Source organism: Sturnira hondurensis, unplaced genomic scaffold (genome assembly GCF_014824575.4).
Source record: "Sturnira hondurensis isolate 20B ecotype Veracruz unplaced genomic scaffold, ASM1482457v3 Scaffold0000648, whole genome shotgun sequence".
Lineage (NCBI taxonomy): Eukaryota > Metazoa > Chordata > Mammalia > Chiroptera > Phyllostomidae > Sturnira > Sturnira hondurensis.
In genome coordinates, this window is record NW_028073279.1 from 9,903,267 (window position 1) to 9,927,618 (window position 24,352).

General features: G+C 47.2%; 1 protein-coding gene across 1 annotated transcript in view; it reads right to left on the reverse strand.

Annotated features, from left to right (window-relative positions):
- The window catches only part of ROR1 (receptor tyrosine kinase like orphan receptor 1), a 384,982-nt gene that overhangs the window by 39,496 nt on the left and 321,134 nt on the right, over positions 1-24,352 (reverse strand). The window lies entirely within an intron of this gene.

The window sequence follows — 24,352 nt, forward strand, 5'->3', positions numbered from 1 at the left end:
AAGGACTGAGACCATAACCTCCTACGAGGGCCCACGGTGAGCAAGAAGAGATGCCAGAGCACAGAAGCACAGAAGCACAGATGCCAGAGCACAGATGCTCAGCTGTCTCTCCAAGGCAGACCACAGCCAAACAAAAGACCACCGCCCACGCTCACAGGCTGACTTTCACACCGGGGGCTCCTCCTCTGTTAACCGGGCTAGAACAAAATATCATTTCTCCTCTTTGCTTTCTTTTAAGTTAAAATACTTTAAAGCAAAAGTCAGGAGAAGCAGAATTCCCTTCCTGAGCCTAACGTTTACTTACCGGAGGCAAAGCTCTCTGAGCCCCGAGCCTTGTGTTCTTCTCTCTAAGATGAAGGGAGCCCCTGACCTCTCTATTGTGTGGGTGGAAACCCACGAGGAGCCTATCGAATAATGTAAACGCTTAAAAAGAGTACTGCACAGGGGTAACACAGTTATTATTTACGAGGACCAAAGAAGATACTTATTTTGAAGGACAATTATTTCCTAAGCTCCCACGTTGTAAAATGGGCTGTAGTCGGTGCTACGGCCCTGGACTTCCCCAGTTGGGGGATTCAGAAAACTGGGTAAAAGAACTCTGATAGGGCTGACCCTCCAGGCAGAAGTTTCAGATGCTCCCTGCTCAGGGGACCAGTTGTTGTGAAGGTGGAGAGAGGGGACGTGCCTTCAGTTTGGTCCTGAAAACTGTCCATATGGCAGACCTCTTAAAAACGCAAACTTTAAGTATGAATACAAATGAATATATCATATACTCGACATAAAGACATTGAAATTTTAATGTTGCAAAATCCTGCAAGCACTCCACATGTTTACTTTCATAAATTCTAGAGTAATGTTGAAGTCTTTTTGGCTTACACTTTACTTGGGTTGTAAAATTAACCCCACTTTTATTGGGTAACTAATACCATAAACCCATAGGGAGAAAGAAGGGTCTCGATGACCTAGCCTGGGATCTTGGAAACCAAAGTGCTGAGACCCGCCCCGCCCCTCAGCCCTGTGCTATTATAGATGATGTCTTTCTATCCCCAGGCATTAGTGGAGCCCAGGATTTTAAAGGTGTCATTATGAGAACACCTCTTCCTCCCCCTCAGTAAATTCTCAAGGCCTCGATTTATATCTCTTGGGAGGACAAAACCCTGGAATTACCCCCACATATAAATCCCCAGCCTACTGGGAGTTCCCATATTTTATGTGTGAGGCTTAGGCTAAACTCCTTACCACCTTTCCAGTTCAAGACTCTAAAAAGACTCTTTGAATACTTTCTTTTTTCCAAAATCAAATGGAATGTAACTCCTTGGCTGCACATTTCTCGTCAATGAAAGGCTTAGAGCTGCAGGTGGATTGAGTTTTTTACTGTGCCCAGAATTCCTGATATTCTGGCCAGTCTCCTGGGGACAGATATAAAATAACAAAACAAAACAAGGTGTTTTTTTTTTAAATGTCATCTGCTAGGGAGTAGTGCTCAATCCCGACTGCTTATAAGAATCTCCTCAGGAAGTTTTTGAAAATACCAAGGCCCAAACCCCACCTCAAACCTATTAAATCCTCCTCTCCGGGGACGCAGGGCAGGCATCCGTACTGCGAGCAGGGCTCTCGGTGGGTTGGATGTGGTTGGGACCACAGCACGAGGAACACAAACCCCCTTTAAGTGTCTGCCACTCTCCGTGCTGGGTACTGTGCTAAGTGCTTTCTTCCCGGCTGCCCCTTACGCGGTGTTTCATCTGCATTTCACAGAGGGAGACACGCAGATTCAGAGAAGTGAAGGAAACGGCTCAGATTCGCAAAGCCTGTAAGCGGTGGACATAGGATTTAAACTTAAAGTGTAAGCTCAAGCCGTCACCCAGTGTTTTCAGATCTGCAATGGTGTTCTCTGCTTTTCAATACTCCCTTTCACTAAATCAGCCTAATTTATAAATAAGGGACTTAATTTTTTTTTAATGTTCATTGACTTTAGAGAGAGAGGAAGGGAGAGTAAGAGAGAAACATTGACTGGTTGCCTCCCATGCTCTCCCCTACCGGGAATGGACCCGCAACTTGGGGGTGTGCCCTGACTAGGAATCGAACCCCTAACATTTTGGGGTATGGGGCAACACTCCAACCAACTGAGCTACACTGGCCAGAGCTATAAATAAGGGACTCTATAAGGTGCCTTTATTTTGTGCCAGGCACTAAATTTCGCTTACATATAAAACTGATATTAAATCATTTAAGGCTGACAACAATCTTATAAAGAAGGTGTGGGTGTAATTATTCCCATTTCCACAAATGAGAAAACTGAGGGTCAGAAAGAGCAGAGAACTCGCCCCAAGTTACATGGCCAGATTTGCCCCAGACTAGTGCTTGTAACCATGGCAAAGTTTCCTTCCAAATGGTTTGGTCATGGAAATTCTGGCACTGCTTACAGAGGCTTTCGGCTGTGAAGATGCCGGGTGGCAAAAAGGTTTTGTTTGAAATATGAAGTCACAACGGCCTTTCATCCTTCCCATTTTTCCTGCTGGCGTGGGCTGGGGGATAACAAATCCCCCTCCGGCATTAATCAGCCTCATGCTTCTCTCCGGCGTGCACTTCTTTCATCATTGATGTCCTCCATGCTCAGCAAATTAAAAACAGGAAGCAGCAAGGCGGCAAAAGTACAAGGGCACTTGCAATGAGCGTGCCCGAGGCTGCGTTCTGCAGGGAAGAAACACGTGCCGTGAAAGGGCAAGTGGAATCTTAGCCATTCATCACGGCGCTGGCACGGGCATGCACCAGCTACCTCCCGGGGATGTAAGGAGGCAGGGCCACTTAGCGAAGGGGACTCATGTTTCTCATAAAGGCAATTTAGTTACCATATCACCAGCCTCTGCAACTGTACTGTGATAGGGAAAAGCAAACACAGTTCACGCTGCACCTCTGGGGTCTCCCGCTTTCCCCAGGGTGAGGTGCTTCCAAGGGCTGGCCACACCAGGCTGAGGGTGATTGTGAGTGACCGCCAACACGGTGGCAGCAGGAGAAGCATCTGTTCAGGAAGCCCCAGGAGAGGGACACTCTGCCACGGAGGGTGCGGCCCAAAGGGGTTTTACAATGACAGCGGAAGTCCATACAAATTTCTGGGCAAACTTCTTAGGTCAGTGAGCAAAGGAGAGAATGCTCTGAAAATGAAAAAGTGCATTGTTTTAAATATAATATGGGGCCAGATGTTAAAATTAGGGGAAATGGGATGAAGTATATAGCTGACCCTCGAACAACAGGAGGGTTGGGGGTGCCAACCCCATGCAGTCAAAAATCCACATGCAGTTTTGGCTCTAGAGCCAGCCCTTCGCCAACATGGATTCAATAGTATTTCTGATCCACGCTTGGTCGAAACCCACAGACTTGAAGGGCTGACTCTGTCTATTGAAAAAAATCTACACACAAGGAACCTGTGCAGCTCTGAGCCGTGCCGTTCAGTGGTCATCTGTCTGTGGAACTCTGTACCAGTTTTGCAACTTTGCTTAAATGTAAATGATATTTCAAAATAAAGAATTAAGAAGTCCTCTAGGATGGGGACCTTCTTCCTTCCAGCGTGCAGACAGACAGGAGATGCTGTTGTGGGCAGGGTGGGCCGGCCCTCAGAGGACCTCCTTTAGTCTTTGTCACAGCCTCACAGAGACCCCTCCTGGCCACTGAGTACCAGTTCTTAAGAAAAAGAATTAAAACCAGGGACCCAAAGAAATACTTGTTCGCCAATGTTCATAGCAGTACTACTCATAACAAGCCAAGAAATGGAAACAAGCCCAAACGTCCATGAACAGATGGGTGGTTAGAGGTGGCAGAGGCACTCGATGGAATATTACTCGGCCCTGAAAGAGGAGCAAAGTGCTGGAGCACCCCGTGGGAGGATGTCCGCAACACGCTGCCCGCAACGAGCCAGACACAACTGCCCACGGGTCCTACGGTTCCATTACTTGAAATCCCTAGAATAAGTAAATCCACGGAGGCAGAAGGCCCACTGGTGGCTACCAGGAGCTGGGGAGGGAGAAACAAGGTGCACTCAATGGGTGTGGAGTTTAGTTGTGATGAAAGTATTTTGGAATCAGATGGAGGTGGCGGGTGCACAACACTGTAAATGCACCAACTGCTACTGAATTACTCACTTTAAAATGGTTGCTTTTGTGTCATGTGAATTTCATCTCTAGTTCTAAAAAGTCCTCATTTATACACAAGGGACAAGGTAGAGGGACTCTGGGAGAGAGCCAGTGATTGGAGATTCAAGCCAGAGAGAGCTGGGAAAGATTTGGGGGGTAACCTTGTGGGTTCTTTCCAAGCTGACTAATTGGCTATAAGCATTGACTAATTTACACAGTATCTGCAGGTTTCTTCCTTCGGAAGCTCATCGTTCTTTAGCTGGAAGCCAGAGAGGGTAGTCCTGCCAGCCCATCCACGGCAGCTTCGTGGGGACAGATGGCAGTGGAGGAAAAAACCCACCGCTTTGGACTTTACCCCCCTCAGCCCCTCTTAATTAAGAGCCCCATCTTGAGCCATAAAGATGGAATCAAGACACCTGTGCCCAAAGCCCCGAATCCTGGTTTGAAGGAAAGCCGTCACGCAGCGCAGAGAGCTACAGCAGCCCTGGATGTGTGCTAGTGTGCCACTTAGAGAAGTGTGAGTTACTTTTTCTCGTGTGGGAAGCAATTTCTCTCTACCCAAGCAAAAATAACTTACCAGCGCCTTCCCAAAAGACAATCGTGGCCTTAAGTGGATGGAACGCATCCTCTTCTAAATTTGTACATCAGGCCACGTATTAGTTGATCTGGTGAAAGCACAGCACACACACACAGGGCTTCCGGGGCTGGCACTGGCAACTTCAGGGCTGGGTGCGAAGCTTCCCAGCTCAGAGGCAGGGTCTCCTTGGGAGGTGCAGTCTGATCTCTTTAAGTTTAAAATCAGCTCTTTTTTAAAAAAAGACTATTTATTTTTAGACAGAGGGGAAGGGGGGGTGGAGAGAGAGAGAGATGTGTGTGGTTGCCTCTCATATGCCCCCTACTGGGGACCTGGCTTGCAACCCAGGCATGTGCCCCAGCTGGGAATTGAACCTGTAACCCTTTGGTTCGCAGGCCAGCGCTCAATCCACTCAGCCACACCAGCCAGGACAGCTCTGTCTTTTAATTAAAAATGGAGGATACACGATAAAATAAAGATCCAAGTAAAGGTTGCACAATTATTCTAATGTGCATAAAAGATCAGAGACATAGAAACATGAAGACCAAATTATAATCTTATGTGGCCCAAAAGTTACCACCTTTCCAAAAATACCTCCTTCCCTTTTCTGAGATTTGGAACCTTGAAGCATCCTTGATTAAATGCCAAACACGAGGAGGGGACATACTTTGAGTCTCGTCAGCTTTAACTGCACACATCCTGGAAGAGAAGACTGTCGGAGAAAAGGCACCGGGACCAATGCAGGCGGAGACTAGGCAGAGCCGGCTGGAGTGAAGGAGAGAAGGGGAGTCATGGGGAGAACCGAGAATACGCTGTGCCTCGGGGTGGCTGTGGTCAAGAGACCACAGGTTAAATATGTGATCCCAAAGGTATCTCACAAGCTCTGTTTTCAAAGACTGATCTGAAAGTGGGCATCAAAGAAGGTAATGAGTTAACATACTTGACCTTTAAAGGTCATCAGCTTTCAAAGTGAGCCCAGCAAGGCACGTCTACCCAGAGGGGTAATGAATGACTCAGAGAAAACTTCAGTCTGCAAGGCTGAGAATTCGGCTCACTTGAATATGCCTTCTCCTCCTCCTGGAATGCCTTTGTGAGAGCAAGCCATGTGGAGGTGTCCGTGCTGAGCACCCCGTGCCATTCCCCGCACCGGAATACTGGCAACTGTCGACATGTATTTCTTTAGCAAGAGTCCCTCGCTCTTTCTCACACCATGTTTTTGCTTTAAAAAAATTAAATTACATTTTTAAAGTTTTTTTTTCTTGGCTATGAACCATTAAAACAAACAGATGAATAACGTTCTGTCATAGTTTCCAGAGCAGCACATAATAGTTACTTGTGTCCGACTCAGAAAAGGGAAGGCGCTGGCCTTGCTCCGCGGCGGCGTTTGGAAGCACAGGGCTGCGTGTCTTTGTGGAAAAGCAGCAGAATGACCCGGGCTTGTGTCTCACAAAAGTAATTTGAGGGAAAATTACGCGTGTAATACATTTTATTCCCACTCAGACACACATTAGAAATGATAGGACTGCACCGGTGTGGTATTTGTGAGAATACAGGGGATGGCTAATAAAAGCAGTGATTTTCGCCCTGTCCTGTTTCCTGGGGTTTTTGCGGTGGGGGCCTTGCACCTTCTGAGAAGCCCTGGGCTGTGAGTACTTTCTCTCCCATGAGGGGCCTACTTTACCCCCAGCTGAAGCTGGAGCTGGGGGTGCACAGGTGGGACTTGGAGCCCCCACAGACTGGGTCCCCCAGTTCTCATTAGACACATCAGGCATTCTAGTCGCCCCCTAAAATTTGCCCACTGAGCATAATGGGAGTTTAGAATAATATGAAATTCACACATACCAATCTGGTCAGATTTTCTACCACAAATGTTACTAGGATTGCTTTGATTTTTTTTTTCACTTTTCTTTTATGCCTTGGGCCATGGATTGAAAAAAGAGATGGTTTGTGGAAAGAGTGGTAAAAGGAATTCAGGGACTTCTTAGGAGGGTTTTAATTTCATCTTGCTACTCAGAAGTGGGGTGAAACCCGATCCCCAATTCTTGCTTTTCTGTTTCATCTCAGCTTTGTTTCTTATTCCTTCTGCTGGTGGCAGTTATGAAAGACTACAGCGGCCCCCCTTTATCTGCCCGGGATGTGAATCAGCCCTTTGTCCAGGGCGTCCACCCTGGGCACCCTACCTGCCTGTTAGCCTCTTAACAGCTGCCTGAGCTATGGAATCGACTGTCACGGAGCTGCAGGGGTGGTCAAGTAGCCTTCGTTTTACTTAATCATGGCCCTAAAATGCAAGAGGGATGATGTTGACAATACCAATGGGAAGCTGTAAGTGCTTCCTTTCAGTGAATACATGCACATATAGGAAAAAGCATAGTGTGTATAAGGTTTGGTACTATCCGTGGTTTCAGGCACCCCTGGTATTTTGGAATGTAATCCCCATGGGTAAGGGGGGGGGGGACTACCGTACTAGTCTCCATGAAAAGCAATGGTGGGTTGAATGCCTCCCCCAGCCACCAACCCCAACGCAAAATAAGGCCATGCAGAGGCACGCACGTCAAACATCAAATCTCACACATTTAAACATCGCAGAAGAGGCAGAAAGTCCAACTAGTACAGGGACTGGTTGGTGATGCACCAAATGGGAATACTGCAATTGGACAAGCATTGCCACCGTTAGACAAGGCGTCTCTGGAACAGACCTGTGAAGTCCAGTGGGTTCTTCAAGGACAGATGAGGAATAAGGGTGGGTTTGGGCGGCTTTAACTGGAGTGGGGAGGTGCAGAGCTGAGTAAGGGGACAGCTTACAACCGTGACATTTGGATACCGATATAATTCCTGTTCACTAGGATTTACAGTCTAGTAAGGGACAGATATGTGTGATAGATAAAATTTCTGCTCCCCTTCCCGCCCCACTCCTTGCCTCCCTCCTCCCGTTCCTTATTCTTTTTAACCTGCGCGTGTGTTGAAGCTTTTCGCTGAGGATAAAAGAAGGGTATCCAATTGAGGCTGGGAAGCTTCTAGAGGAGGTGACAGCTTAAAGGAGAAATAATTCTACAAATCATGGATTAAACAGTGTGCCAGCAGAAGTAAGTGGAGTCAGAGGCTGAGTGAGACTTGGTGGGAGTAATGGGGGCAGGGGCAGGGGTGGAGTGGGGTGAGGTGAGGACAGGCCAGAGGGTGGGGTCTGAATCTGAATCCTCTCTGGGGAACAGAGAGGGCTGTATACCACTATCTTCTCTGTGTGCTTGAATCTTGCTTTCATGTTCCTCTAGTCTTTTTTTTTTTAACATAGCCTTATTTTAAACTCAACACCTCAAAATTATAACAATAGAAAAGGAGAGGGGAGTGGATTTCATACTGAACACAAAGAGACCCCAGAAATTGATGAGATTAGTGACGGTGCAGGGACTGCAGAGCCAAGGCTAAGGACGGAAGCCTAAGAGGGCAGGTTCTGCTGCTCCAAATGGCAGAGGCCACAGCCCCCTCAAGGGCCCGCGATGAACCCAATGCAGGATCCAGACAGCTGGCTGTGACAACGGACAGAACTGAGCTTGGGTCAGAGGTGGCAGAGCTGGTACTGAGGGGGCTGCCTGCAGAGTTGGTGTGGAGGGGAACTGCGAACAGAGGGCAGGCACCATGTCTTGCAGCCTTCCCCCGGGACTCCCATTTTATGGAGCCATTTAATTGGAACAGAAGTTGGTGGGCCTCGTGTCCAACACTCTCTAAAAGTTGAAAGAACCAAGAGTGATTGGTTACGTGACTCTCCCTGGTTCTTGGGTAATTAGAAGGGCAGCGCATGGTGCAGTGCAAGGCCAGGGCTTTGGGGACCCACAGAACGGGGTTCAGTCCTGCCAGCTGCCTGCCAGCTGTAGGTGCCCTTTGCTAGGTGTGCAGTGCCTCCGAGCCTCCATCTCCGCACCTGTAGAACTGGCGTATTAAGTAAGATAATGTATACCACGTATCTATTTGCTCCTAGTAGTTGCTAGGAGCAAATGAAGTATAAATCCTCCTTCTGCTTTACCGATGTGCCACAGACTATTCTAGGCAGCGGAGAGAAGACACATAAGAATCCCCACCTCCCTCCCATTGCCACTGTGTAGTGTTTACACTGGCTTAGATTTCTAGCTGGAAGCGCTTTCTCCCACTTAAAAAAATGATTTGTATGTTAGAGCTCCTTCTCACTGTACCAAAGACTAGTCATACATAAAACAGACATGTGTGTGAACTCTCTGGGCACGGTGGGGGAACACTGGGCATGGCTCATGAAGCCAGAAAACCAAGGCTTTGGGGTTAGCCTTTAAGAAGTGAAGTTGATTAAACTGCTGCTTCTGCTCCTACTCGGTCTGCTCCCTGTACGGTGTCTCCCGTCCCATGACAGTGGAAGGACCTTTATGCTTCATCCTAAGTCCCGGCTGCTGACTGGAGCACATGGATCATCCCCCCCGCCCCCACCTGCTCACGGACATTGCTCTGACCACTGTCCCGTTCCCCTGCTATACCACCACGTTGCCATGTCTCTGTGGATCATTCCCACCAATACACCAATGTGCTCTAATATCTCCCATCTTAAACTCTCTTCTGACTGTGTTCCTGTTAAGCTACTTTTACATTTTTCTGCTCCCTTTTATAGCAATACTTCTCTCAAAAGAGAGGTCTACATCTGCTTTCCCAGTTCTCCCATTCGCTCTGGGACTCACCGAGAGCCAGCCTTTACCTCGCCATTCCGTGGAGAGAGCTCTCGTCACAGTCAGGGATCTCCGCGTTCTACACCCAGAGGTGAATTTCTGCTTTTATCTTTTTCCCTGACCTAGCAGCAGCACTGGACACAGCTTATTGCTCCTTCTGGACACTTCCTTTCACTTGGCTTACAGGACACCGTTCTCTCTTACTTCTGTAAGCATGCATTTCCTTCCTTCTTTGGCTGTGACTTCTTAGTCTCCTTGGCCAGTTCAAGATTCCAGTCATTGAGATCCCTAGACTTAGTCCTCAGACCTTTTCCTTCTGCTCTCACTTCCTACCTGACCTTCCTGTCTCCTCCCAAGTTCGTATCTCTAGCTCAGACCACTCTCTGAACTTCAGCCTCCATATCTCCCCTTGGGTATCTAAAAGGAATTCAAACTCAACATTTCTAAAATCAAACTCTAACTACCCTCCAAGGCCATTTTTGACTTCTTCTTCCATCCCAGGAAATAACAATTCCTTCCTTATAATTGTTCGTCACAAAGCTTTCACGTTCTCCTTGCCTCTACGCTTTCTCTCATAATCACATCCAGACCATCAGCCTGTGCTTTCACCTCTTCCTTCAAAGTGTACCCCAAACCCAGCCATCCCGTTCCCTCCAGGTTCAGACTAGCATCAGCCCTGCATGACGTTTCCCCCAAAGTCTCACAATGGATCTTCCTGCTCCTACTCTCGGCCACCCTAGTCTATTCCCAATATGGCCGGTGGAGGGAATCCTTTGGGACGTAAACCAGCTCATGTCCCTCTTCTGCTCAAATCTCTCCAATAGCTCCTCTCCTCATGCTAAGTAAAAGCTGGAGTCCTCACAGTGTCCTCACATAGTCACAGGTCCCTACCACCTCTCTGACCTCACACCTGCCACTCTCTCCTTGCCCTCACCTGACTGATGATTATGGATTACACTGAGTATCAATGAATATACTAGGTGCTGATATATTTAATTGTTTATGAACAAACAATGAGGACAGGAACTTTGGTGTGGTCACTGCTATGTCCCCACTGTCTATAAAAGCACCTAGCAAGAATTAAGTTGTTGACACTTAACAAATACTTACTGACTGAATTAAATTTCTCCCACTGTTTACTTTAACATCAGCAAAGAGGGAACCTGAGTTCATCTAACTACCAGAAACTTACAGTTTATTTGTCCACCTTCCCATCCCGGCCACCCAATCTGCCCATGAATTTAGTTCTGCTGAACGGAAGAAATGGAGAAGAGAGGAGGAAAATGGGAAGCATTTTAGAGTAGCAACAATTTAACATGAAGACTACATTAGCTACCAAAGCACTTCTTGAACTCTACCCCTCTCCTCCCTCCGGGCTCGGGTGCCCCCTCCCCTCAGCTGACCGACTCGTCGATAACTGGGAGGCCTGCCTCTCACCTTCTGCTCTTTCAACCCTGTGTGAGGCTGCCAGAGGGCCATCTCTAGGGGAACACGGTGTCGCCCCTGGGATCAACATGCTCCATAAACCACATGGCCACGCTCAGGTATACAATGCATTCTGGTTACTGCAATATGGGTAATATTGGAAGGCCACAAACTTCTTGGCTAATTTAGTTTTCATTTCTTTATTTTTTTCTCCCTACTTTTGCAAGGTATAAAGATTTGACTCTGTGCTCAAAAATATCCTAAAAAAAATGACCCTTGACTGTTAGCTATGGTACCACTTGTAACCACACGTGGATGTTTATGAAAACACCGTATTTCCCCAAACCAGAAACACCCACAAATGTGGGAGTAGGTCTGATACTTCTGTACCCCTACCATGCACTAGGAACCCTCCAGACAGCCGTATGATCCACATCCTCCAGTTGAGAAAACTGAGGTTTGGAGATTAATTTGGTTATCAAAGACTTAGGCTTCGCTCCCAATCTCCTGCTATTTGTGAATACTATAAAACAAATACGAATATATATACAAATATGTACACATAAAATTTACTAAAAAAGACACCACCAAACAGTATTTGCATAGATAATGCTGCTAGGTAAAATGGTCAGACGTGCAAGGGAGCAGTGTAGATGCAAGCAGGTGATCTTGATTTTCTTGGACCACACGCCCTCCCCATCTTCCCAGTGCTTAACACTACGGCAGCAGTCAGATGCACTTTCTGAGAAAGCGAGCTGGAGAGAAGGGGCCAGACCATGTCGTACACCACATGGATGCAGCAGAGGGGGAACATTTCCCAGGCAGTAGTCGAGAAGGTTTTCTGGAGAAGAAGGTGGCAAATCTAAGGGAGGAATCTAACACCACAGAGAGAGAAGGTAACAGAAATGACCCCTCCCAGGCAGTCTGGCTAGATACAGCAAATGCTGTTCCCACCTCCTAGATATTAACAGGAAAAACGCTGGCCAAGTAAATTTTGAAATTTCTCCAGGGCATTGCCTAACAAGCAGGATGCTGGGACTGATCTTGGCATTGCTGAGTGGAAAAGTCACTGGGCTGGAAATGAGAAGGCCAGGGTCCTCGGTCCTGATTTGGCTGCCAGTAAGCTTCATGACCATATAAACTTGGATAGGCCACTCGCCCTCTTTTGTCCTCAGTTACTTCATTTGTATAAAATAGACACTGAACTATATGATACGTTCTTACCCATTCTAGTGTTTTTTCCGATCCTAACCTTTTATAGTTACTGACGGTTGCCGTGTCCTCCTCCCCGGTCTGCCTCTCTACCTTCATCCTGGACCCTGCACCTGGATCGCTCGTGCTGCTAGGGAACGAGCTACCCAACAGGTGGCTCAGATCACCTCTTGCTTACAATTTCAGTGACTCTCCACTACACACATCCGCTGGGGCAGTCCCGGCATGTTAACAGAGATCACAACTGTCTCCAAACGACCAGCCTCAGCCCCTTCTTCAGCCCTGTCTTCTGCCACTTCCCACCTTGGACTCCAGGACCCAGGAATAAAGGACGGGTCACAGTCTCTGAGCACACCACACTGTCATTAGCAGTTGTGCCTTGACCATTTCTCTTCCAAGAAATCCATTCTCACTTTTCTTCACCTGGACACTACCCTGCATTCGTCCAGTTCTAGTTCAGTTTAATCTCCTTTCAGATGCTTTCCTGAAACCCCCAGACTAGTCCACGAGAAGATATATTCTCTCCAGCATCCTATACTTACTTCATTATACTGTGACCATTTGTTGAAATGTCTGGTCCTCCATCAGACAGAATGGTCTTGAAGTGGAGCAGCTGTTCATATATTTCCTTCGTAGCTTAACCTATCCCCTGTCTCACTCCCAGCAGAACCCAGTACATTGAACTTGGTTCATAAAAGGCCCCCAATAAATGTTTATGGAACTGCTCCCTATGCTCCTTGGCTACAGCTGTGCAGACGCTCCAGACTCTGTCACCATCAGCCTCTAGCAATCCTTCATTTGAACACAGTCCCCAAGGTGGACCAAGGCAGGCTCCATCCATATTTATTAACTTCACTTAGCTAGCTCCCCAAGTGCTTTGCAGCCCCCAGTCTGTTAGTTTCAGAGTTGGCAGGTCAAAGACAGGCTCCCCATTCCCCACCTCCTCCCACCAATTTCTCCAGCCAGCAACAAAAAGGCTTCCCATTCCCCCGGGGCCAGGTTGCTGCTACACTGGGCTCACAGTGCACAGTCGTATCTGAGTCCACGAGGGTATTATTTTAAGCATTACTAAACACCCCTAACCTATCAACTCCTGGCTTTGTAGTCATTTCCAGTTGGAATGTCTTTAGGCTGAAAGAAGACAGGTTTGTGAAAAGACATAAACATCTTTGGTGAGAGGTGACATATGTTTTCTCCTAGCGAAAGCAAGGCACTCCTGTAGATTCTGCAGTTTTTGGACACTGCATAAAATACATCTCTTAGGCAATTAATTTCCTGGCAGGCTTTGAGTGAAGCAATTACTCCATGTTTTTCTTTGTCATTGTTCGAAAGTTTAACAGTGCATCTATCTACTTTATTTGTGTCTGGAAAGCCAAGGACCGCCTCAAAGCCTCTGCAACAAACATATGTAAAAACACTTAGTGTTCACACGTTTGATTTAAATATTGACAAATTTTTTCATTAGAACGTTAAACCCTTAGCTTTATTCATCTTAAATGCTTTCCAGGAGAGTGACTTCTCCCATTAGAACAACTCCCAGTAACTCAATACAAACTTTGCAAGCGGGACAACCACAGAACCTAGTAGCCTGTGCTCACGTTCTGTGATGAGGCAGCTGTAACTGGTTATGAACCAGTGCTGGAAATAGTATTTGGAGCTTTCTTGGCAGATCTCTTACATCGTTATTCAATATGAACTGCAAATCATATGCTCGTAGTTATGAAAATGTCAGGAAACTCCTAGTGTTCATGCTTTGTTTGACAAAGCTATTTTCAAGTAGTGGTAGAAGGCAGGGGCACCAAACAATTGGTGATGTAGAAGAAAAATGCACCCTCCCACTCCCAGCAGCTTTGAGAAGCTGGTAATTCAGTCCTATGTGACACGAGCTCAGCTCTGAACTGACGGACGTGTGTGGCACGCCATCATGATTAGTCCAGGATGTGTGTCAGGGCTACCAGAGGTCTGGAAGGAAATGCAGAAAACTTGTTCACTTCTTGCTCAGTTTGGATCAACTGAGCTTCAGATCAGGGTCAGCACACTGTTTGACTCTTACTCCTAGTGGCAGTTGAGACGAACCCCAGGGCAAGGACCAGGAATAAGACAGAGCCTCCAGAGAGAAGGGAGAGAGAAGGGAGAGAGAAGGAAGGGAGCAGAAAGCGAAGACAAGTTGGTCGATGGTATTTTGTGGTGGCCAAAAGAGAGGGAAGGAAGATACCAAACAAGGTGATTGTCACTAGTGGCACCGGGCATAGGCAGAGAACGGGCATGAACTGTCTGCAATGAGGGAGGAGCCGTCCTGCCTTCCTCTAGGTTGGCCAAACTTCCCCTGCAGCATCAGGCTTTATCTGGGCACCAGAGTTCCACGGGGTTATGCATACACCATCATTCATGGACAGCAGAGACTGGGTTGGTGAGGAGAACTAACACTGTGTGCCAAGAAGCATGGCAGAAGGAGCTAGAGAGGTGATCCTAAAGAGAAGACTTGAGGGAACATGAGCACAGACTCCAAATGCTTGAAGGACACGCTGTGTCCCTTCTGGACAGATGTGCTCTTTGAGTTCCCTCCTCATCTCCGGATTCTCCAGTCAGAAAACATACTTATTGACAGCCTGCTGGGTGCCCTTGGGGATGCAGCAGTGGGCAAAGCAGAGTCCCTGCTTTAAAGGACTGGGCATCCAAAAGGTATCCAGGACATGGCTGCGACTCGGAGACTATACTTGTCAAAATGGAGAGCAGAGGAGGAACAGCTGGACTGAGATGCCAAGGAACAGTGTTCTTGGAAATGGTTGAAGAAAACAGGAAAATGCCAGTGCCTAGAATAGCTGAAGTCAGAAGGTCTGAGGAGAAAACTCCAAGTAGTTCCTTCTTTTCCATTCTCATATCACTAAATCACACCTCCAATTAAAGTTTCAGCTGGTTAAACAGTGTTGATGATCCCCTATTGCTTTTAGGACAAAGCGCCAAGTCCGTAGCCTGAGGCATAAGGTAGCTTACCAATTGGAGCCAGTCTACCTCCCCAGTCCCCAGCTCTGCTGTTCTGACAAAGCAAAGAGAATGGGATAGAAAGCTCCCGCCTGGACTTGGCTAAATGCAGGCTGGGATGGCCCAGGGTGGCAGCCTCCAATGACCTCTAAGGGCTCCTTCATCCAACCAACATCAACCAAGTGCCTGGCCTCAAGCTGCGGCAGCTGGTGCAGGTTCTGGTGCTCAAGGAGCTTGTGGCTTAAAGAGGGAGTGGCAGCGAACCATGGGCATGTCATAAAGGCCACTGCCCGGTGAGGCGGCAATGGCAGGGAAGGGCGTAGTTCTATTCACTCCGCGGATACTGAGTATTTACGATGTGCCAGCCACTACTCTCCGTGCCAGGGCTCAGCGGCATACCGAGGGCAGGACTGGGGGGCAGTGTTCTCTGGGGCAGCGAACAGGGGGTGCAGGTCCACAGAGAATTTAAAAATAGCAATGCAATCAACTCTAATTTAGTCTGCTTTCATTACCATTACGTGCTTGCGATTCTAACAATGCCATGTAAGATACTCCCCCAGCCAGAGCGATGCTCGCAAGGCCCCAATCCTGGGACACCACTGCTGCGGCGACAACAGTGAACACACATCCCAGTCAGGCGCGCTGGCTCTTCCCTTCCAACTTTAACATCAGAACTGCCCCCACCTGCTGGCCACTGGCCCATCCAGCAGGAGACCTTAGCTGGATACAAAATGTGACTGTGTTCTGGCCAAAGAGATGTGAACACCTCTGGGTCTGGCCCTTGCAGAAAGAGAGGAAGGAAGGAAGAGAGGGAGGAAGGGAGGAAGGGAAGAAAAGAGAGAGGGAGAAAGGGAGGGAAGGAGGGAGGACTGTGTCCTTAAAAAGGAAAACAAAGGGGTATGCTCCTGACAGGAATGGGCCATAGAGATGCTGAAGAAGCCTTCGGCACAGGTTGAAGCTGGTGGAGGAATAAGATGGACTGAGCCTGGGTCTGGGGGAGAGCATGGGGAACGGAACTACCCTTCTGGCTCTCCCTTCCTGCCTGTCTGTCTGTCCATTCATGATGATACCAGCTTAGACTGTATCTTAATTATTCATGAGAGAGACAAGTAAAAGAAACATACAGTTCATCTGGTGACAACTGTGCACAGAAAAAGCAAGCAGGGGTGGGGACAGTGAGTGCTGGTGGGTGGGGAGGCGGCTTTGACCCTGTGGCTGGCGGGTCCGCACGGCTAACACAGCAGTCGCAGGCCACTTGCGCCTGTTTTAGCCCAAACAGATGTGTGGTGAGTGTAAAATACACACTGGATTTCAAAGACTTACTACCCACCCCCAAAAGAAGGAAAAAAATGTAAAATATCTCATTAGTGTTTTGAATCTATTAGGGTAAATAACATATATTATTTAAATTATTTGACCTGCTTTTACTTTATAAAATATGGCTCAGCACATTTTAAATTACATATGTAGTTCGCATTTGTGGCTCACATGGCATTTATCCCAGCAATTCCTCACGGTCCCCCCACCCCAGATTGCCCTTGAGCCTGATGCCCCAAGCCCGTCACCGACTCCCCCTGTCATAGTTTGTCCTTGGTGCTATTCATGGGGGACAGCCCTGCTCTCTGGGTGTTACGGTTTCCTAAGAATAATCACGATCACCCAGGAGACTCTTTCAAAGACCCAAGAAAGAAGCCCCCTGTATGTGGCCAAGGGCACAGCTACCTCTTTGGAGAGCAGCTACCTCTTTGGAGAGCAGCTACCTCTTTGGAGAGCAGTCGAGAAGCATCAAAAGATGTTGCCTCTCAAAAGAACATACCCTTCCCCAACTACACTGCCACTGTCTGTAAACTTCCACTAGAACAGATTCGCCTTTGAGTTTTTTTTTTCCTAGAGGGCATTTTTTAGAAAAGTGGCATTTGAGAAACTCTAAGCCACAATGTCCAAGACTAAGGGCTTTGGAGTCAGACAAAGCTGTGTTCTTTCTTGGTCACGTGGCTTTGAATGGCTGCTCAGGCTATTTCAGGCATCTAGTTCTTCATCTCCAGAGCCAGGATACCATTGTGCACACCTCACACCACGGTTCCACCTTCAACACCCATGTCATGGATACAGGCCAACTCTCGGACTTCAGACCCCAGGCCTCCATCTGACCCTCCTAAGAAGCTGTTCAGAGTCACAAAGAAGGATGAAAATACATGACTACAAAAATAGGAACCACCTTTGCTTTCACTGCCTGGCGGAAAAATTCTGCCAACGGGGAGTGTGGGCTGGGAAAGGCGGTAAAAGGGAAACCACGATCTCGTGGAGCACACACAGCACTCAACCTGGAGGCTAAGGAGCCAGGGGTGTGTGAAAAAAAATTAAAAATGGAAATGGCTTTTCAAGAAGGAGGAAACCCAAGGCAACCTGGCGTGTCACCAGTGAAATGTCCTTTTCTCATAGGCCCTTGGGTCACAGCAGCCAGAGATGGCCTGTCAAGGTGATGGTGGCTGATGCACGATGAAGTGTTTCATTAACACGGTCAAACCATGACAGCATTTACAGGTCCAAATGCTACACCTTCACGTGTCACCCAGACATAAATCTTACCTTACTTCACACATCCGGGGGCAGCTGAAACACCAGCAGCTTTCATCCACGAGGCGCAGAGCGGACTAAGGCCCTGTGTGCATTATGCCATTTCACTGTCTGCACGTCTGGGAGCTGGGTGTCGGGAACCCGAATCTACCAAGGCTCAAAGAGACTTCTCAGTTTCTCCTTTATCCAGCGAGCACCAGGAGGGTTAGTATTGGCTCCGTCTGACTCTGAACTAGTCTGCTTTGCTGCTAAAAATGTAGAAAAGCCAGATGTGCCGTGCTTACATTTATTATAAAAGAGTAAAGACTTATAAATTGGACGAAATGTTACTGGGAGTGGTTTAATCATTTTGATGCTGGTGGACTGATCGCCCCAACTAGGAAGCAGACCATGTTTGTGACTGAGAATGGCTTGGGAAGGGTCTGGGCAAAGCAGAGCCCAGGCGGCATCACGGAAAGGACAAGACTGGGAAGGGGGCAGGCCCTTTAAGCCAGCTGGGGTGGCGCTGGGGCATTTTGTAAACCTCTCTGAGGCTCGAATTGCTTAGCAGTGAAATGGGAGAACTTACCACCTACATTGCTGGTCTCGTGAAATTTCTGTATGAGAACGTACACGGGAATGCTTTTGTGAACTACAAAGCCTACGTGAATGTATCAGACTAATCGGTGGATGCAGTGGGTGAACTGGTGTGAGACAAGAGTGAACCCGGAGTTGGGGGGCCAAATTCTTCTATAAGCCTGGGTGACTATGGAAAATGTGATTTTTATCATTTGTTCCTCCCCTCGCTGGTTTGAGGAAATAAAACTACCCCATTTTTAACCCAAAACAAATTAAACTGGAATTAAAAAAATAACATGTGCACAGCGGTTCCTGCTTAGAAAGCATTTTCCATACATTATCTCATTGGATCCTCAAAATCACCCGATGAGGCAGATTATTTAAAGATGAGGAAAATAAACTTGAAGAGCGAGATAGTCTCTATTTGATCATCTGGCTCTAACTTGGCAAGGTGGGGACTCAACGAACCGAGGTCTGTTGGTGTCACATCTAACGGTCATTCTCTCTTCATTCAGCTTCTTCCCAGCTTGAGCCTCCCTTCCCCCAGGCCTCTCTACTCCCTGACAAAAAACACGTTAGCAGAACCTTATTTCACATCACTGATCACTCACTGGCCTCAGTTAATCGAGTGTTGGTAGAGGAGCATATTAACTTCCCAGCACTGTCCTATATTGCAGAGGTTTTGGAAGGCATTGGACTTGGCCTCTGCCTTCAAGGGGCATATAATTCTTGTAGACCGACAAGATACACACTGTCCAAACAACTAGGGGAGGGGTGTGTGAAACCATATAGCATGGACTCTAAGTGCAAAAGAACTGACATAGGAAAACATGACTGGAGGCTGGGGTAGTCAGGGAAAACTTCCTGGAGGAGGTGAAACTTAAGCTTCCTCCCAAGGTCATGGTAGAAAGGAGGCCAGAGGCTTGATCTTGAGTCCTGGGCCAAGCATTCTTCTTACTACACAGATCGGTGCCAAAGGGGAGGGTAGATTATACATTTAAAATGCTCTTTTGTTTTAAACACACACATACACACATGTGCTCATGTGTTACTTTGTTGCTGGACATAAGCCCCGGCAAGCAGGTAGATATCTGTGAATGCTTGTTATCTGAAAGGTCTGTTCAGACGTTCATCAAAATGATCATTGCAATATTGGTCACATCATTGAGGAGGTGCTCAGAATGACTTACTGCTTCTGTAAAAAAAAGCTATACTTTCTGAGGTTATACTTTTTTAAAGTATTCTTTTACCTGGGTTTCCCAAAAATGCAGCCTGGTAATCCAAAAGCCCGAAGTAGTGAAGCTGCCTACTTTGAAACCTCCTTTCGATCTACCACGTGCAAATTCACCAGGCCTAACATCAACAAAACTGTGACCCCAAATCTCCGCACCGCCTTTTCGAGTTTGACGCAGCCAGTTTAACGCTTGACATCACTGTTCAAAGAAACACGTTTTGGTCTGAAGAGCCACGAAGCACAGCCATCCCACTGCTGGGATGTCAGGGTCCCCAGAAGATCGTGGGTTAACTTCAAAGTGTGGGGGGATGGCTCATTCCCTCAGTGACCGAGAGTTCACAAGAAACTCCCTATTTGTTTCAACACGCTGTAAATCTGGGTCCCCAGTGCCAAACCCTGTGTCTGGCCTCGAGTCAATCTGCTGTTTAAGAAACAAATGTTGAGTGAGTGAAGAGCTGCTTTCTCTGATGACTTTGTACTTTATAGTGCTCTGAGAGTCCTTGTTATAAAGATAATAATGTCGGCTATTTGTTGGCACATGTATGCTAAGCACTTGAGAAATATGATATTATTTGCACCATACAATAATCACGAGAGGCAGATATTACTACTCCCACTTAACAGACGGAAAACTGAGGCTTAGAGAAATGAAGCAATTTGCCCAAGTTCACACACACCCAGGTCCACTAAACGCCAAAGCCTGTGATACCAACCTCTGTGTGCAAAGCCACTCAGCCTGGATGTGCGTGGGGCAGGAAGAGAGAGCGCTAGTGCAGACAATGAGAGCCGTATTAATAAAAAGAGCTCACATTGATCAACTAGGTGTGCTTCTGAAGTGATATACATATGCTATCTCATATAATTATTATTACAACCCTAAGAGGAAAGTTTTATTTTTCTCCTACACAGATGAGTAAAATGGGACATATACAGGGATTTAAGAAACTCATGCAAGGCCACATCGTAGTGAATAATGGATTAATGTACCAGATGTGAAACTGTACATATTATTTACAGTACATTTTTTTCTTTTAAAACAAAACAAAACCCAACCCAACTATCTTATTTTTGCCTAATTTATCCCTACTTAGCAAAAAGTAGACTATAACAATGTAAAAAACAGATCACTCTGATTAATTGAAATACTCCAGTTAATGGAGAATTTATCATCTATCCAGTAAGGCCCTCAGCTCAAGGTGAAGAAGGTTCTCGGTCCTTGCCAGGAATCCACTTGGACAGCTGCTCTATGATCCCCTCATTGTTCATCACTTCTCAGCGGTGCTGAAAGGCGAATGATGCCTGTTTGAATTGTGTCAATCAGAAAAGGCAACGTGTCAGTGTGACTAATGCAACCTTAAACAACTTCTGTCAGTGCAGCCAATACCCTGAGCCCTTGTATTGACAGACTATCTCAGCGTGTCTCTCCCACCCTTTCTTTAAAGGTGCTGCAGGGCTGGGGGCCCCCATTCTTCCGGTGCTAACCTAAGAAAGCTTGCAGTTCACACCTGCCCTGGGCACCTTTGCACTCTCCATGACTGGGCTCCTCTCCCATCAGTCACTTCTCTGGAAGCTGCTCCCTCCTCTTTTGCTTCTGGATATTTTATAAGATAGTATCAAATGGTGTTAACTGTCTGACAAGGGGCTTACTCGCCTGAGGAATTCTGCTGGTTTGACTTGAATGGCCCAGCTGTGCATCAGTCATGTTGCAAGTTGGAGATGGCCTCCACTTGCTAGAACAGGTGGCAAAATGTGCAAGAAGCAGCTGACATTTCTCAGCACCATCTTGTGCTTCAGTCATAGCTTGGCCTTCTCATTCCTCTCAGACAGCGAGTCTCATCTTGGGCCCCGAGTTCCCTGGTCATGACCCCATTATGTAGAAAGAGTTAAAGGCACAGAGGCACAATTCAGGGAAAGAGGAAAGGAATGAACTGAGTTCCCCTTGCCAGGAGGCATGCCAAGCCCTTTAAAATCCCCCCGTTTTAATCTGCACATGCTGGTCCCGCTCCTGTCAGTGTTATTACCTTCATTTTATAGATGAGGGGAGGGGAAAAAGTTGTTAAATGTTGGAGCCGAGCCTCTAACTCAGGTTTGTCTGATTCCAAAAGGGAAGTCCTTGGGTATTTTAACTTCATAGAGAAAAAATACTTTTCTTCTTAGAGACAAAAACATGAAACTCAACAAAATAACTTGCACCTGGGTCTTCTCTGAAGCGAGCTACTCTTAGGAGCTGCAAGTGGGGAGTGGGGTCCTGAAAGACACATGGAACTTGGGTGAGCGGTTGTGACACCCAAGGCACCAAATCAGAAGCATCGGTCCTTGTGCCCCATGCAGGTCTCCCCACACCCGGACGTGCCTGTCTCTTTGCCCTTGTTGTTCCTGAGTACGTGGAGGAGAAAGTGGAGATGAAGGGTTGATCTGTCCTCCGATGTAGAATTGTAAACCTGGCTGGGCGAGCAGGGAGATCCTGGACCAGCGATTACCACACTGACCTTTAGCCTCTTCATCTGCAAAATGGGGCTAATGACTCAATCACCTACGTTCTTCACACACTGTGGAATTTTTTAAAAAGTCACCTGCGAAAGCCTTTTGTAAACTGCCAAGTGCTGGGTCCAATTTACGGACTCATTCTTTCAATAGTTACTAAGTGCCTTTTTGTGAAAAGCACAGTATAAGGCCATCTGATGGATAGAAATGAATAAAACATGATCTCTGCCCTTAAAGTCTGTACATTCTTGAGGAGAAAAGATATTACACGAAGAACTACAACAGAATGCACAGGGAATGGGCGCCAGAACAAAGGGAAACATAAGATGCCATGGGACCTTAGAGCAGGATAAGCAAAGGGTATTCAGGAAAGTTTAGGACAATCTGGTTGACAAAATCTATGAAACCTGGAGACTGTCTCTTCAAATTATGCATTTATTCTTTCCTTAAACATCACATACGTATTGGGTGCTGGCTGTTGTGCCAGTTACTGGGCTGATGTGGGCAGTTTAAATGGAAAATGCTGGCAGGCTGTCTGCGGGGCAATGCCCAAGGGGAAGCTGGACATACAGGTCTCAACGTCAGGAAGAGTCCCGGTTGGCTGGCCAATTTCAGTCATCCCTGTAGAGCTGGCAGCTGAAGCTACAGGAACTGGCGAGCTCACCCTGGTACACAGGGGAGATTAAATGGTGGGGGGGCAAGGAGGAAGGGCAGGGACAGAAACTTGTGGAGGAGTCCACAAATAAAGGTTGAAAAAAAGGGGGAGGAATTAGCAGAGCACACTACAACCAGTCTCAGAGAGATGGAGAGAGGGGTGAAAAATAGAAATGAAGACATCTAATGAGCAGTGTCTCATTCTACAAAGATGAATAACGTTGGCAGCTGAGAAGAAACCACTAGACTTATCACTGAGAAAAAACCACCAGACTTACGAATTAAAAGATTTTTGGGTGCTCCTGAGTCCACACACAGCTCTCCCGAGTCCAGGACTACTCCCTATAGTCATCTGACTCCTGGCTGCTAGTACAGGACCGGACGCCTAGATTCGAATCTCAGCCCTGCGGCTTACCAGCTATGTGACTTGGACAACTTAACCTTTCCTTCTGTGCCTCACCGGAGGAGAATGCCTCTATCTGCTTCCCATGATTACCATGAAGATTCCATAAACACAACAGCACTTAGAACAATTGCTGACATGAGATAAGCAGTCAGTAAGTATTAGCTATCACATATGGGCCAATCCACCTAGAAAGGCCTGTTTCTCCAAAGCTGGCGACTGACCTCTGAGCTGAGGGGCCCACAGATCAGATCGATCTCTCATCCCCTCCTCCGGTTCCCACTCATCCGAGGTATCCACTGCTTTGTAATGGAAGCCAAGGCTTTGGGCTGGCATTTTTGAAAAGGCATGCCATGTGAACCACACTGTTTTCTGGGGCTGCTGCTGCAAAGCTGACCAGGTTTTAGAAACACAAGGACTTTTTTTATTGATGAGCTTTGGGTAAAAACCATTATGAACAAGTCTTAAAAACCCATCATCACATCTGACTGGTTTGTCAGTTGTGGAAAGTGAACCCACCTCTAACACATGGTTACAAGGGAGATTTTGTTACTTTTAATCATAGGATCCTACCCAACAAGTTTTCTGTTAATGGGTTCAAAAATATAATTTGCATTTTCCACTCTATGTGGCAGCAGGGTTTTACAGACGGAGGCGCAGAACCGTAGAAGGACTGGCTCAGGGCAGTCTTCTCACAGCCCGCTCCGGACCTGCCCCACAGTGTGTGACTGCCCTGCTGTGGATGTGGGCAGAGGCAGTGAGTGTTGCCAGCCTGAGGAACAGCCCCCCAAGGCTTTGCAGTGAACCAGGGGACTGACCTGCTTGCTGGGCACCCGTGCTCCCAAGTGTGCTTGAGAAGCGTGGGGAGATTACCAAAGCTGCCTCTGAAATCAGTTTAGATTGTGGGACTAGGAACCTGGGAAAGCTAAATTTACAAGTCAACTGGATTAGCACCAAAGTAATTTTCCTTGTGTAAACCCACATTTAGGGTAATGCATGAGTGAAATTTGGAGCACGGTGGGGCTCACACAGACCTCAGCGGAGAACAGAGCTATCACCCGGCAGAAGCGGGGGGGGGGGGGGGGGGGGCACCCTCTGATCCTGTCAGAGAGCAGTGCTGACAAAGATGACAACCAAACATGTTTTTACCCTGATTTGCTTTCTCAAACCCTAAAAGTAAACCAGTCTCTTATAAGAGACATTTAGTAAAAAAGACAAGAATGCTGCTGCTAAGAAAATCTCCAGGGAATGCCAGGGACTAAGAACAGAGGATTTCTGAGAGAAGAAAGAGACAAGGTTTGGACCAAGTTTCTGAAAGACATCATTCTCTTCTCTTCTCCTTCCCCTCCCTCTCTCCATTTCTTAGCAGGCAGTTTGGAGGAAACGATTTGGCTCAGAATGCCAGAAATTACCTGGGCTCGAAAATCTAGTACGGAAATA